The following is a 12,215-nucleotide window of genomic DNA, read 5'->3' on the forward strand; positions in this document are numbered from 1 at the left end:
CCAATAGGATTGCCAGTATTTCCTGGGTGTGCCCACAAATACAGTGGGTGTGCCCAGAAAAATGCCCGGCATTCCCATTAGAACACAGGCATGTCAAACCTTGCATGGGGCGGGCGGCTGATGTCAGATGACTTCAACGCCCGCCCTGAATTCAGCAATGTTTGAAACACATAAAAGACAGTCTAGCCTACTTATTTGCAAATTGGTAAAAAAAAGGTGACCATCAAATAATTTTTCGCCCATTTGGCCGCATGCGAATGGATATGCCTAGTAACAAATACTTACATTATTGACCACTTGCTAAGCTATAGATTGAAATAGGGTGCTACATAAGTACAATATTCAGTATTAAATTGAAATAAAAACAGTAGATAACGTTTATGAGATAAAAACATATACATTTTAGAATAATATACATTTGAGAATAATATGACAAAAAAGCTTTAATGGAATTACATTAAATAAAGGTTCTGTTGAATTTAACATGATTTACATTGCATACTTATAAGCAATGTTTCCACATTTCAGCATTTCTCCCTATGACAAAGTCTACCCAGTATAGAATTTAACAGAAGAGGTTAATAGAGGTTAATAGATTTTCAACTAAGAAAAACAACAATGCTTTCAGCAGTAATTTCGTTGTCTCTTATTTTCTAAGATATAAGATGCTTATTTGGCATTATGTGCATTTAGCACCCTCTGGTGGTTTTATACTTGTAACAGAATATTCTGGATGCTTTTTAGCACAGTTCTTCCCAACATTCTTATTGTCATTATATATGTGTGTGACACCAATCATAATAGTGATAGGCTTGTGATAAAATTATATTATGTCTGCAAAAGGAGCTGTGTGTGAATTAACACATGAGATGCTGGGGAGCTGCAGAAGAGCGTCTTTACTAGCTGCATACAGGGCTGCCATCAGATGTTGTGGAGACAAAATGCTGCCTTTCCTGTAGCTCAGCACCATGGTGAGTAGGAATGAAATATGCGCATTTAGAGGGAACGCCTTGAAAGAGGTGAGCACAGGACTATTTATCTGCAACAGTCACAAACAAACCAAAACAAAACAGCTGCGCTGGTAAATTGTTTCCGTAAGTTGCTGGAGGCTCATAATTTTTCACAAAGCCCCAAACAAACCACGGAAGTGCAGGCATATACTGTATCCTGCATCCTACTGAAGCTGGCAGGATCATCTATATATATGCTGTATATGTCTAGTGTCTGTGTGTCACCTAAACACTGCCATCTGTTGGCGTCAAGTTAAACTACATCTCTTTGGGTGGGGTGTACCAAGCAGCGGTGGTATATCCCTCCACCCATCACACCAATGCTCACCACATATGTACTAACATATGTGGTGAGCAACACAAAGGGCATCTCTCCCAATAGGAGCTGCCCTTTTGCAGTCTGCAACACCTGCAGTGCATATGGTATTGCCTATTTTTCAAACAAATTTGTACTGTGATCAGATCTGAATAAGGGCCACTGCGTGGAGGCAGAACAATCACACACGGTTCTGCCAGAGTCTCTCACTATGGTGTACTGGGGTGCAATGCAGTGCAGCACACCAGACACCACAAACATTGTAAATAATGAAGAGAAAAATATCTATATATATTTTTTAGAGTACACTACACTGATTGACACTGACAGTGACACACACAGCCCCTTATATATGACACACTGACTAACACAGCCCTGTACACTACACTGACACAGTGTGCTGCCCTGGGGTGACTGGCCTATGCACACCTTTTTGGGGTTCCCCGCCCCAGATTCAAACTTAGTATTAGGGACCCACCAGAAATGAGGTCACCGTGAAGCTGGTTGGTGGGCAAATATTTCTTGGCCAATTATTGTTTAATAATATGCCAATAGAACCTCTATTATTGTTTAATAATATGGAGTGTACATCTGCACCATGTATTTTTCTTTGCAGAAAATGATGGCGCCTCATGTATATAGAGTGTGCATTCTAAGATCCCCCCCATAAGCTAATATTGTGTACACCTGTACACTTGAAGGTTGGGATTCCTTCAACTTAGAGTAGCACCCCACCCACCTGATTTGAATATTATTTTACCAGCTTGGTCCCTGGTAGCCACAGACTGCAAACTGGAGGCACAATGTAGGTAAGATCTAAAATTGACATTAATTGCTAGTGTTGGGGATGGATTTGGGGTGCGGCTCCCCTTGGGTTGGTGTGGCTGAGTTGCTTTCCAGGTGGCACACCCTAACATTTATTTAGCACTATTTATTTTCCACTAATATATTATACTTTCTAGCACTTCACTTTTTAACCTCTAGCTTCTGCTTCTTTCTTATTAATACACCTTTAGCTTAGTTTTTCACTTGTGTGCTGCCCTGGGGTGACTGGTCTATGCCAACCTTTTTGGGGTTCCGCGCCTCAGATTCAAACTTAGTATTAGGGACCCACCAGAAATGAGGTCACCGTGAAGCTGGTTGGTGGGCAAATATTTCTTGGCCAATTGATATACCAAGAACCTCTATTATTGTTTAATAATATGGAGTTTGCATCTGCACCATGTATTTACCTTGAAAAATAACCCAGTTGGTGTAGAAATGCGTAGGTGATTGAACGGAGAACATCCAGGAGCGTGGTGAGGAGTAAACAGTAAGCACCTTATTGTGCGATTTTTGGAAATGTTTGGCCACAATTATAACACCACTTGGTAATTATTCACCACTTCCAACCTGCTGGACTTATCCTGGTCCAACATATTTTTATGTGTGATTTTAATGTATTATCTTGATTTTAATTATTAAATGTTGTATTAAACTATGTTTTCTCTCCTTTAATTTGCATGGTCAACTTGCTTAATTGGAGAGAACAGCTGCAGTTTTTTTCGTCACATGGAAACATTGTGTTTAGAAAGTGCAAGATAGGTTTATCCTGCATGTTTTGTATCTGTTTATCGATATAGGCCCTGTGTATAATACAAAAATGTACCAGATGGCAGATACTTTAATGGCAGTTCCATTTGTACCAAAGGTTTGATTGTAACATAGTTAACTGTGAGACCACTATTCGATTTATCCAATTAGGGTTGCCACAATCTTTCTGGACCCTTGGACTTGCTGTGGACTGTGTGAGAACTTACCTGGAATCCAGCTGATCTGTCTGCTGCTACTTTCACCGATCCGGGGATGGTTACTCCTGAGTTCTGGCCTTGCCTTGGGGACTTATTGTTATGCTTTTTAATACATGTATATTGTGAGTGCATTTTAATTTTTAAGTATATGTATTTTATTGATCTGCACTAATGCTGCCTTTTTGTTTACCCATTATAGGAAATTGGCCAGTGATTACTCGAGTTTGGATAACAGGAGAGATTGTGGATGTTAGCAGTGTGGCCTGGGATTTCATTTGATTCATGCGCATATATTTGTGACACTCAAGAAAAAATTCAGTTTATAAACAAGCACGACTTCTGAGATCCATTACACAACTAATTCCCAACACAAATCTCTGTACAATTCACATGGAGATTCATTACAAAATTTCTCTTTGGTATTTTATTAAGCGGAAATGCTTCTAAGTAATCTTTTCTTAACTGTAAAATTTGAAAATGGTTATCACAAATGGTAATAACCTGCATGCACTACATATCACAGCCAAAACCTTTTTAGAATTCACTAAAACAGTTAGCCAGCCTATTAAATAATAAAGGCAATTTACAAATAACCAAAATAAGTTTGCATCACCTATGGGGCCCCATTTAAGTCTATTATGTACAGTAATTCACGTTGGAGTACTCAACTGTAATCCTGATAGCTCCTTATACAGGTCACCAAGCTCAGAGTCTTATGTGAAGTATGGACATTGTGCAGGACTAGGCCGGCTGTTTTCCAAAGGGAAAAGTTTTCTTTTCTTTGAATTGCTTATGACACAGTTCAGCACCCAATTAGTGGCTACTATTTAACTTTCTTCAGGTAACTTTCTCAAACTAAGGATCTACTTCTAGCTGATAATTATTTCACTCTTTTGTGTAATGTAACTATGAATGATGGCTTTGCACCGCAAACATCAGCTGTAGCTGCAGCAAATCCTTACACTGTAGCTAGTAATGCAGTCCAGGGTTACACAGGGAACGACCCTTGTACTGAGTACACTTATTGCTTGTGTCACTTTCTTGGGCCATCTTTCAATAATATACAGTCTCGCCATTGAGGTGTAGTGTAAGGGGTTTGGGTTATACCTCTCTCGATTACTTTGTCCTGATACCTGGCTGAAAGCAGCTGTCCCGGCGTCTTGCCTTATTTGGAGGCCTCAGCCTGCCTAAGTCAGTAACAACTTGTTGGGGATGAATGGATTGCTTTGCAGGTTATTGGCACTATAGCACTCCATACAGCTTACACTTGCCCAGAGTCAGATGATTATGGCAACAATGTTCCTTTTACCCCTAACTCGAGGGTTAGCTAGTCTGTTACAGCAGGGCTCATAGACACAGCGCAGCCCTTCCTCCATTTCAGTTACCTCAGAGTCTCTCTAACTGCCACTAGTCATTTGCCTGCTTGTGCAGCTACCGAGGCTGCTGGGATTTTTCCACCTGTGTAAACATGTACACTATAGCGCACTGCACAGTGCCTTTCATAGCACCTTGTATAGTGGGGCATTACATACTTTCCTGCTAGAATTTTACGTGTCCTCATGTAAATGGAAATATTTAATCTTCAGTATAGAACAGGCTCTTTAACAGTTTCATATTACAGTTTGAACAAGAGGTAAATATATACATTAGATACAAAAGTTACACTCTATATCATGGTCTATAATCTACAGTACACTGAATATGTGGGTCACCTTTGTTCCTCTTTCCTGACTTCCTTAATGGCCATTGCATTATGAGTCTACTTCTATTGAGCTTATCATGGCGTTATCACAGTGTGGGTGATGCCACTCTGGAGAATTATATTTTCCAGCCTCTTTAGCTGTACTACGGGATTCTGCAAGAACATTCGTTTTGGAATTTTATATAACTGAATATAAACAATTGGGTTCAGGGATTCCCAGTCCTTCTGTTGTTGCCATATAGATTACACCTTCAGATTCTCTTTTCTGATCAGCTGCACTTGAACCTGCCTGATTGGGATAGACTGTACTAAAATTGATGCCATCCATTCTAGTCACATTGAGTTAATAACTCTTTAGGAGGTTCAGGCTAATCAATTTCTTGCAGGTTTTGTTGCATACATACATTCAATTCCACCGCTTTATGGTCATCTGTTCTTTTCAAAAGTTCACTCTTTACTTGACTTTCAGCATATGGGCCCTTATTCTGGTTGGTGCGGCGATGTTTTGTGTCTGCGCATGTGCAGAGGCGTCTCTGCGCATGTGCGAGCGGGGCGTACGGCCAAATCCCGCATGATATGTGAACACTCCGAACAGGGGGTGGAGAGGGGCGTGAAGGGCTATTTGTGCTCATTACCATATGCATACGCCCCGCGTTTCATGGGCGTTCCCATGCAAACGCTGGGCGTACGTATGGTAATGCGGCCGTGACGCACGTGTAGGGGGCGGACATATGACATCGCCGGATGTCAGCTGCCCGCCCAGATCCCGGCTTTTGCACGGAAAAATGTCCGTGTGGTCTGAGGTTGCGGGAGCTGGTGGAGCACTCGGTCCTGCATTCGATGGTCTGCGACCATCGAATGATGGGGGAGGTTCCCTTAGATGGAGGAGGCGTATTCCGTGTAAAATACACGTGCGGTCCGTTCGGCCAGCTTCTTACCGCGTACGGACAGAGTTGGCGATCCGTATGGAAGGCGGGGTTTCGCACGCACGGTCCTGGACGCATAATCGGATCCGGTCGCACCGACCAGAATAAGGCCCATAGTTGTCTTTGTTCATGTGGCTTTTTTAAATAGAATGGTGGGTAATGACTCATCATATTAGCCTGTTACTGAATTGTACTTTGTAGCACACTTTCCATTTCTTCAGACTCCTCTTATTTAATGCAGAATTGGTGGTATCGCTGATAATTACGCGGAGAATCTCTGCAACGTTGATAGCGCCAAGAACACTTGCGATCTGGTGTATATCTACTGCCTTTTAATGGAACATCACCAGGGCCTGTGATATTTGCTGCCTGTAAACCTTTTTCTCCATTGACTACATCAAATTCCACAACTTCTCCTTCTCTGAGGCTTTGAAGATATTAACTGGGGTTGTTTCTCTGGATGGCCATATCATGTACAAACACATCTTTGTTGGTGTCATTACGATTGATAAACCCATAGCCATTTTGCATGTTAAGCCAAGTGACTTATCCTGTAACTTTTCTTGCACTGAGTTCAGATCTATGTTTGTAGCTGGTATGGTAACCATTTCAATTTGATTTTGGATTGTAGAATGAAGGTCCACACCTCTAAACTCTCCTTTATTGATGCTTCAGTCTGTCTCTTCTTTGCTCTTTGCCTGTTGCTGCATGATATTACGCAATTGCTGTGACATTTCTGTTAACCCAAGGGTCAGTTGTGCAACTTGCATTCCTATTGTAATTAATAAATTGTTCCTTTGAGCCTGAGCATCCTGTATAACAACTTTTTATTTTATGTACATCTGTATGATTTCCTGATTTTCAGTCTTTTCTTGGTACATCAACATCTCAGATATTTCTTGCCTCTGGAATGTTCCTTCCATCTTAATGGCAGCTTCCTTGAAGCACAAAAATGAGCTGCTTGGTAACTGTAGTTGAAGGAGGCGTAAGCGAATTTTCACTATTTCCTCAAGGGACCCCTCTAAAAAATTATGAATTAATATTTCATCGGTTGGTAAAACTTCTGTTGGATCCATGGCCTGTAGTTCTCGAAGTGCCTCCTGTAGACTGAGGGCAAAGTCAAGCAGCGTCTCTCCTGGAAACTGCTTCCTCGTGTAAAAGTTCACTTTAAACTCAGACAACGTCTGAGTTTACACTCCTTTGTGTAATGTAACGGCTTTGCACATCATCATCTGACATAGGTGCAGCAAATCCTTACACTGTAGCTAGTAATGCAGTCCAGGGTTACACAGGGAAGGGTAGAAACTACAAGGGTAGTTCTGAGTACACTTATTGCTTGTGTTACTTTCTTGGGCCAGCTTTCATTAACATACAGTCTTGCCATTGAGGTGTAGTGTAAGGGGTTTGGGTTATACCTAGGGGTGCCACCTCATCCCTTTAATCCTGCAGACATATTAACCACTTGAGTGGTATGCCCGGAGATTTTCCGGGCTCAGCTGCGCTGCCGCAGCGGGCTGTCCCGGAAAATCTCCGGGCATACCACTAATAGACAATAGGTGCGCACCAGTGGTGTCCAGGTGTGCACCACTGGCGCAGCACCTCTAGTGATCACCCCCCCGCCACAAACTTGTCCCCCCCGTCACCTCTGCTCCGGCGATCGGCTCGCCGGAGCTCCACTGACCCACCCGCCACCTAGCCGCCCGTCACCTAGCCGCCCGTCACTCATTTTACAGTGACGTCGGCGGCAGGCTCGGGTATGGTCGGCGCGGCTCGGGGGGACTCGGGAGCGCTCAGGCACCCGAGTCCTTCCGAGCCGCCGAGATCATCCCCCAGCCTGCCGCCGACGTCACTGCTCAATGTGACAGGCGCCGCAGCTTAGGGGGAAGAGAGGCAACAAGGAAGCTCCGGCGTACTAACGCCGGAGCACAGGTGAGGGAGGAGGGCTTCCAAATGCCTGTGGTGGGTTTTGCTGGGGCAGGACAAACCTGCCCTGGCAGGTTTGTCCCGCCCCAGCAAAACCCACCACTCAAGGGGTTAATTACACAGGTTCTGTGGCTGATTTAAAAAAAAACACAGTTGGAATGAAGTCTGATAGCTGTTTAAAAAAAAAAAACAGTTGAAATTGAGTCTTGAAGTCAGCCAGCTACAGAACCTGTGTAATTAATATGTCTCCAGTTTTAAAGGGATGAGGCGGCAACCCTAGTTATACCTCTCTCGATGACTCTGTCCTGATACCCGGCTGAAAGCAGCTGTCCCGGCGTCTTGCCTTATTTGGAGGCCTCAGCCTGCCTCAGTCAGTAACAACTTGCTGGGGATGAAGGGGTTGCTTCGCAGGTTATTGGCACTATAGCACTCCATACAACGTACACACCACAGTCAGAGGATTATGGCAACAATGTTCCTTTTACCCCTTACTCAAGGGTTAGCTAGTCTGTTACAGCAGGTCTCATAGACACAGCACAGCCCTTCCTCCATTTCAGTTACCTCAGAGTCTTTCTAGCTGCTACTAGTCTTGTGACCTGCCCCTGCCTGCTTGGGCAGCTGCCGAGGCTGCTGGGATTTTTCCACCTGTGTAAACATGTACGCTGTAGCGCACTGCACAGTGCCATTCGTAACACCTTGTATAGTGGGGTATTACATATAAGTGCAAATATATCATTAAAACATCAATTACTATTTTTTGTCTTCTTCTTCCCCCAAACCATACATGCTAAATGGCTGTGTGAGGTAAGGGGTTATATTTGCAGGTTTTCTACTACTATGGTATATATTGCAAGTGACCAAAATTATGAAAGATAAGGACAGTATTATCTTTATTTTATTTTGTCACATATGGCGTAACAGAGCGCTGTATGAGCTTCTGGTTTATTGTAACTTTAGATCTGTGTTGAGGTATATTGGATGTCACTCTTCTTTCAGAATCTTGTTAACTGCATGATATATTATTGTGCGCACTATTCAGTGAGAGAGATTCAGTGAGAGATTTGGTAAGAAATTTCCAGTTTTTTTTTAAAGCGGCAATCATTTACATTGCAAAATCAAACTGGTTTAGCAGTGTAAATGATTGCCACTTTAAAAAAAAATGGTGATTTCTTACCAAATCTCTCACGTTCTGAAACTCTCATCCTATTAAATTTCACTATATCTGTCTATGTTGTCTTTTCACACCTACTGCTTTGGAAGAACAACTCAAAAGAGGGTAGTAAGTAAGTTTCTTGAAGGAGGACTATGTTCAGTTTACATTTTATTAATTACCCAATATTTTTTTCCTCTTAATAGGGGAAGTGATACCTCCAACATTCCAAGTGCCTATTCCAAGTCCCTATTTTAATTTCCACAGCCATTTGAGCCAGTAAAATATACAACAATCGATGTCAGACATCCATCCCAAAATAAATGTAGGAGCAGAAAAAAAGCAAACATACAAACATACAAACAAAAATAAAAACAAAAAGAAAGTCATTTAATAGGATGACAGATTGAGAGAGAGATTTGGTAAGAAATCTTCCTCTTTTTTTTTTAAAGCGGCAATCATTTACACTGCAAAATCAGTTTGATTTTGAAGTTTACATGATTGCTGCTTTAAAAAGCTGGTGATTTTTTACCAAATCTCTCACTTTCTGAATCTCTCATCCTATTAAATTTCACCCAAAGTCTCCTCATTTTGTAGCAACAGCTCGGTGAAATGCATAAGCACACCATATTAGTACTCAACGTGGACTTCACATGTGAGAATTATCAGAATATTAAAACAAAGGTCGAGACAGGGAACCTAGCCCAATGTAGTACATTATTTAAAAAAAAAACATGAATGGCAGCATAGAGTGTGATATCATAGGATATACAACAGAAAATATCAAAGCACCATCCGAGGTCATAATAGCAGGCCACCATTGAAACACAGAAACATTACACTAAACACAAGAAAAATTAGGCAATAAGGTTGGCCTCACACAGTATAAATATCACTTGAAATTACATTGTATAGATTACAAACACCTTAATATATATTATAGAAAAACAATATATATTCAATTAGCAGAGAGGTCCTCAAATGATTCCCATTTCACAGTATGTATCAATAGAAAAAACTGCGTAGTGGTGACTAATTTTCTCCAATGGTTAATTCCATTTCAGACCGATCTCAGTCAAATAGAACATAGTTAAAGCAACTGCAAAAATACAGTTGGCGGGATAATCAACTGGAGAATTACCAAAGGTGTAAATAAAGGAATGTACTGCTTAGTGATACTTGAAGACACGCATCAACCTGTAATAGAACCCTCCATATCAGCATCCTGTAAAAAATTCCCTTTGAGCACAAAAAACTTCTGGGGAGTAATCTTAGAATAAATATATTCGGGTCTCATTCCATTGCAGGTCCCTCTTGTGGCGGGAAGCTGCCCAATTGGCCTCCTTATGCAAGTCATTTAAGCATCAAAAGATTACAACTCTGGGTCAGATGAATTAGGGAACCTAAACAGTGGGCTCTCTCAATCACAGGGTCAAAACAATCTAATGTATCCAAAGGGGAGTTAAAAGAGAGTCCAAGTGAGCGGGTCTGCAATCCCAGAGTCCTGAGAGGTGGGTGGGTGGTTAGGCAGTTGAGTTCCTGACAGGTGTCTTTTTTTATTGGTATTCTGCATCTGTTTATTTGTTTATGTGTTTTTTATCTATTCTTGTAATTAAAGTAACCTCCTCAGTATTATGTTACACGGTCTTTACCATCAGATAGTTATTTGCCTCCTACTTAAGCGCTATATATGATTATTTTTATCTATAGATTGGCTGCTCTAATTAACTGGTCACATGACCCATGTCACAGGGTACTTAAGCCAGATACTCCCACACATCAAATATCCTTTGATAAAGCTACCTGAAGTACCGAAACCGGTCAGGAACTCAACTGCCTAACCACCCACCCACCTCTCAGGACTCTGGGATTGCAGACCCACTCACTTGGACTCTCTTTCAACTCCCCTTTGGATACAAACAAACACAACGGTTATGGAATCTAGAGGTTGAGGACATCACCCCACTTTATCACAGTCAGTGGTTGGAGCTGGTAATTTGTGCTATCTTTGGGCCACTCCTGGAATCCATCGTGTCCTCCCTCCTGATTGCCCAATTGGGCACCATTCCATCCACATGGACTTGTACAAGCGGGACTCTTCTGGTATATCTAATACCTCCTGTTGGGTGTGGTGAGATACATTGGAGTTCTTACTTTTAATGTTTTTATTGTACATCGATACACATCACTGGCTACATGTCATTTTAGAAGTTTAATAAATCCTGTACTAGATCTAACCAATCTGTTTTTCATTAATTAATAGCGCTGCTCAACACCACTCCCCCGCTTTTTTCTGGTATTAGCCTGATCTTGCATCAGTGGGCCCATAGTCTCTTTAATAGCCTAAACTATTTCAGCATAAGTGATAGAGGGCAGGATGTACAAAGCGGGGGCGGTACTAACATAAGTGGTGAACAACGCAAAGGACAGCTCTCCCAATAAGAGCTGCCCCTTTCGATCCCCGCAGTCGTCTAGACTTCCTTGTTTCTAGGGGGTTATACCAGCTAGAGCTTTTTTTGCATTTTTTCTTTAGTACATCCTAGAGTGAGTTTCATTGGATCCCAGAACAGAAGGCACACCTTCAGCAGAAGCCTGGAAGCCAGAGGGGAGAGGAGACTGCCATATGATAGCTGCCTGGCGCCAGCTTTCAGCTTTGTCCTTCTGAACTTTGGAGGGCTAACTCATTAGCATATTTGAACGCCCAGCATTTCATGGGCATTACCATGAGAAAGCTGGGTGTTCTAATAATAATGTGCCCATGATGGAAATGCGGGGGGCGGGCAGCTGACATCACCTGATATCAGCTGCCCGCCCATTTCCTATTGAATGTGCATGTATATGTAAGGTTAGGTACTTGTTTACAATGGTATGCAATGGCACCCGATGTTATACAATTTAAAATTGTATTAGCACCCTAATGGGTGCTTTCAATGTTAAATGGCCCCCCTATAAGATTATTAATTGTATAAGCACCGTAATGAGTGCTTACAATGTTAAAAGCACCCCATGACACCCCCACTATCAACACCATCCCGAAGCATGGCGAGCGGCGGCGGTGCGCGTCCTCCGACCTTTTCATACCCCCACCATCCACGTCGTGGAGTTGGTTTTAGATAGTGTGGCGAGCGCTCGCCACACTTCGGGTTGCCGTTGATAGTGGCGGTGGCGTGGGGGTGCATTTAACATTGTAAGCACCTATTAAGGTGCTTATACAATTAAGAATCGTATAGGGGGACCATTTAACATTGAAAAAACCCATTAGGGTGCTTATACAATTTAAAATCGCATCGCATTGCATTGTATGCCATTGTCTGCCATATACAATGGTATACAATTTTAAATTGAATACAATGCCGTACGACTGAATATCGTGGGCGCCGTGCTAGGAAACAAGTACC

The 12,215-nt window shown here is 42.2% G+C and overlaps 1 long non-coding RNA gene across 1 annotated transcript; it reads left to right on the forward strand.

Annotated features, from left to right (window-relative positions):
• The first annotated feature begins 759 nt into the window (after positions 1-759).
• LOC146079550 (uncharacterized) lies at positions 760-5,728 on the forward strand. Its single transcript, XR_014474601.1, has 3 exons — positions 760-971; positions 3,070-3,238; positions 3,316-5,728. It is a non-coding gene; the product is annotated as an uncharacterized LOC146079550 (long non-coding RNA).
• The last annotated feature ends 6,487 nt before the right edge of the window (positions 5,729-12,215 follow it).

This window comes from Crinia signifera, chromosome 5, assembly GCF_055691185.1.
Source record: "Crinia signifera chromosome 5, ASM5569118v1, whole genome shotgun sequence".
Lineage (NCBI taxonomy): Eukaryota > Metazoa > Chordata > Amphibia > Anura > Myobatrachidae > Crinia > Crinia signifera.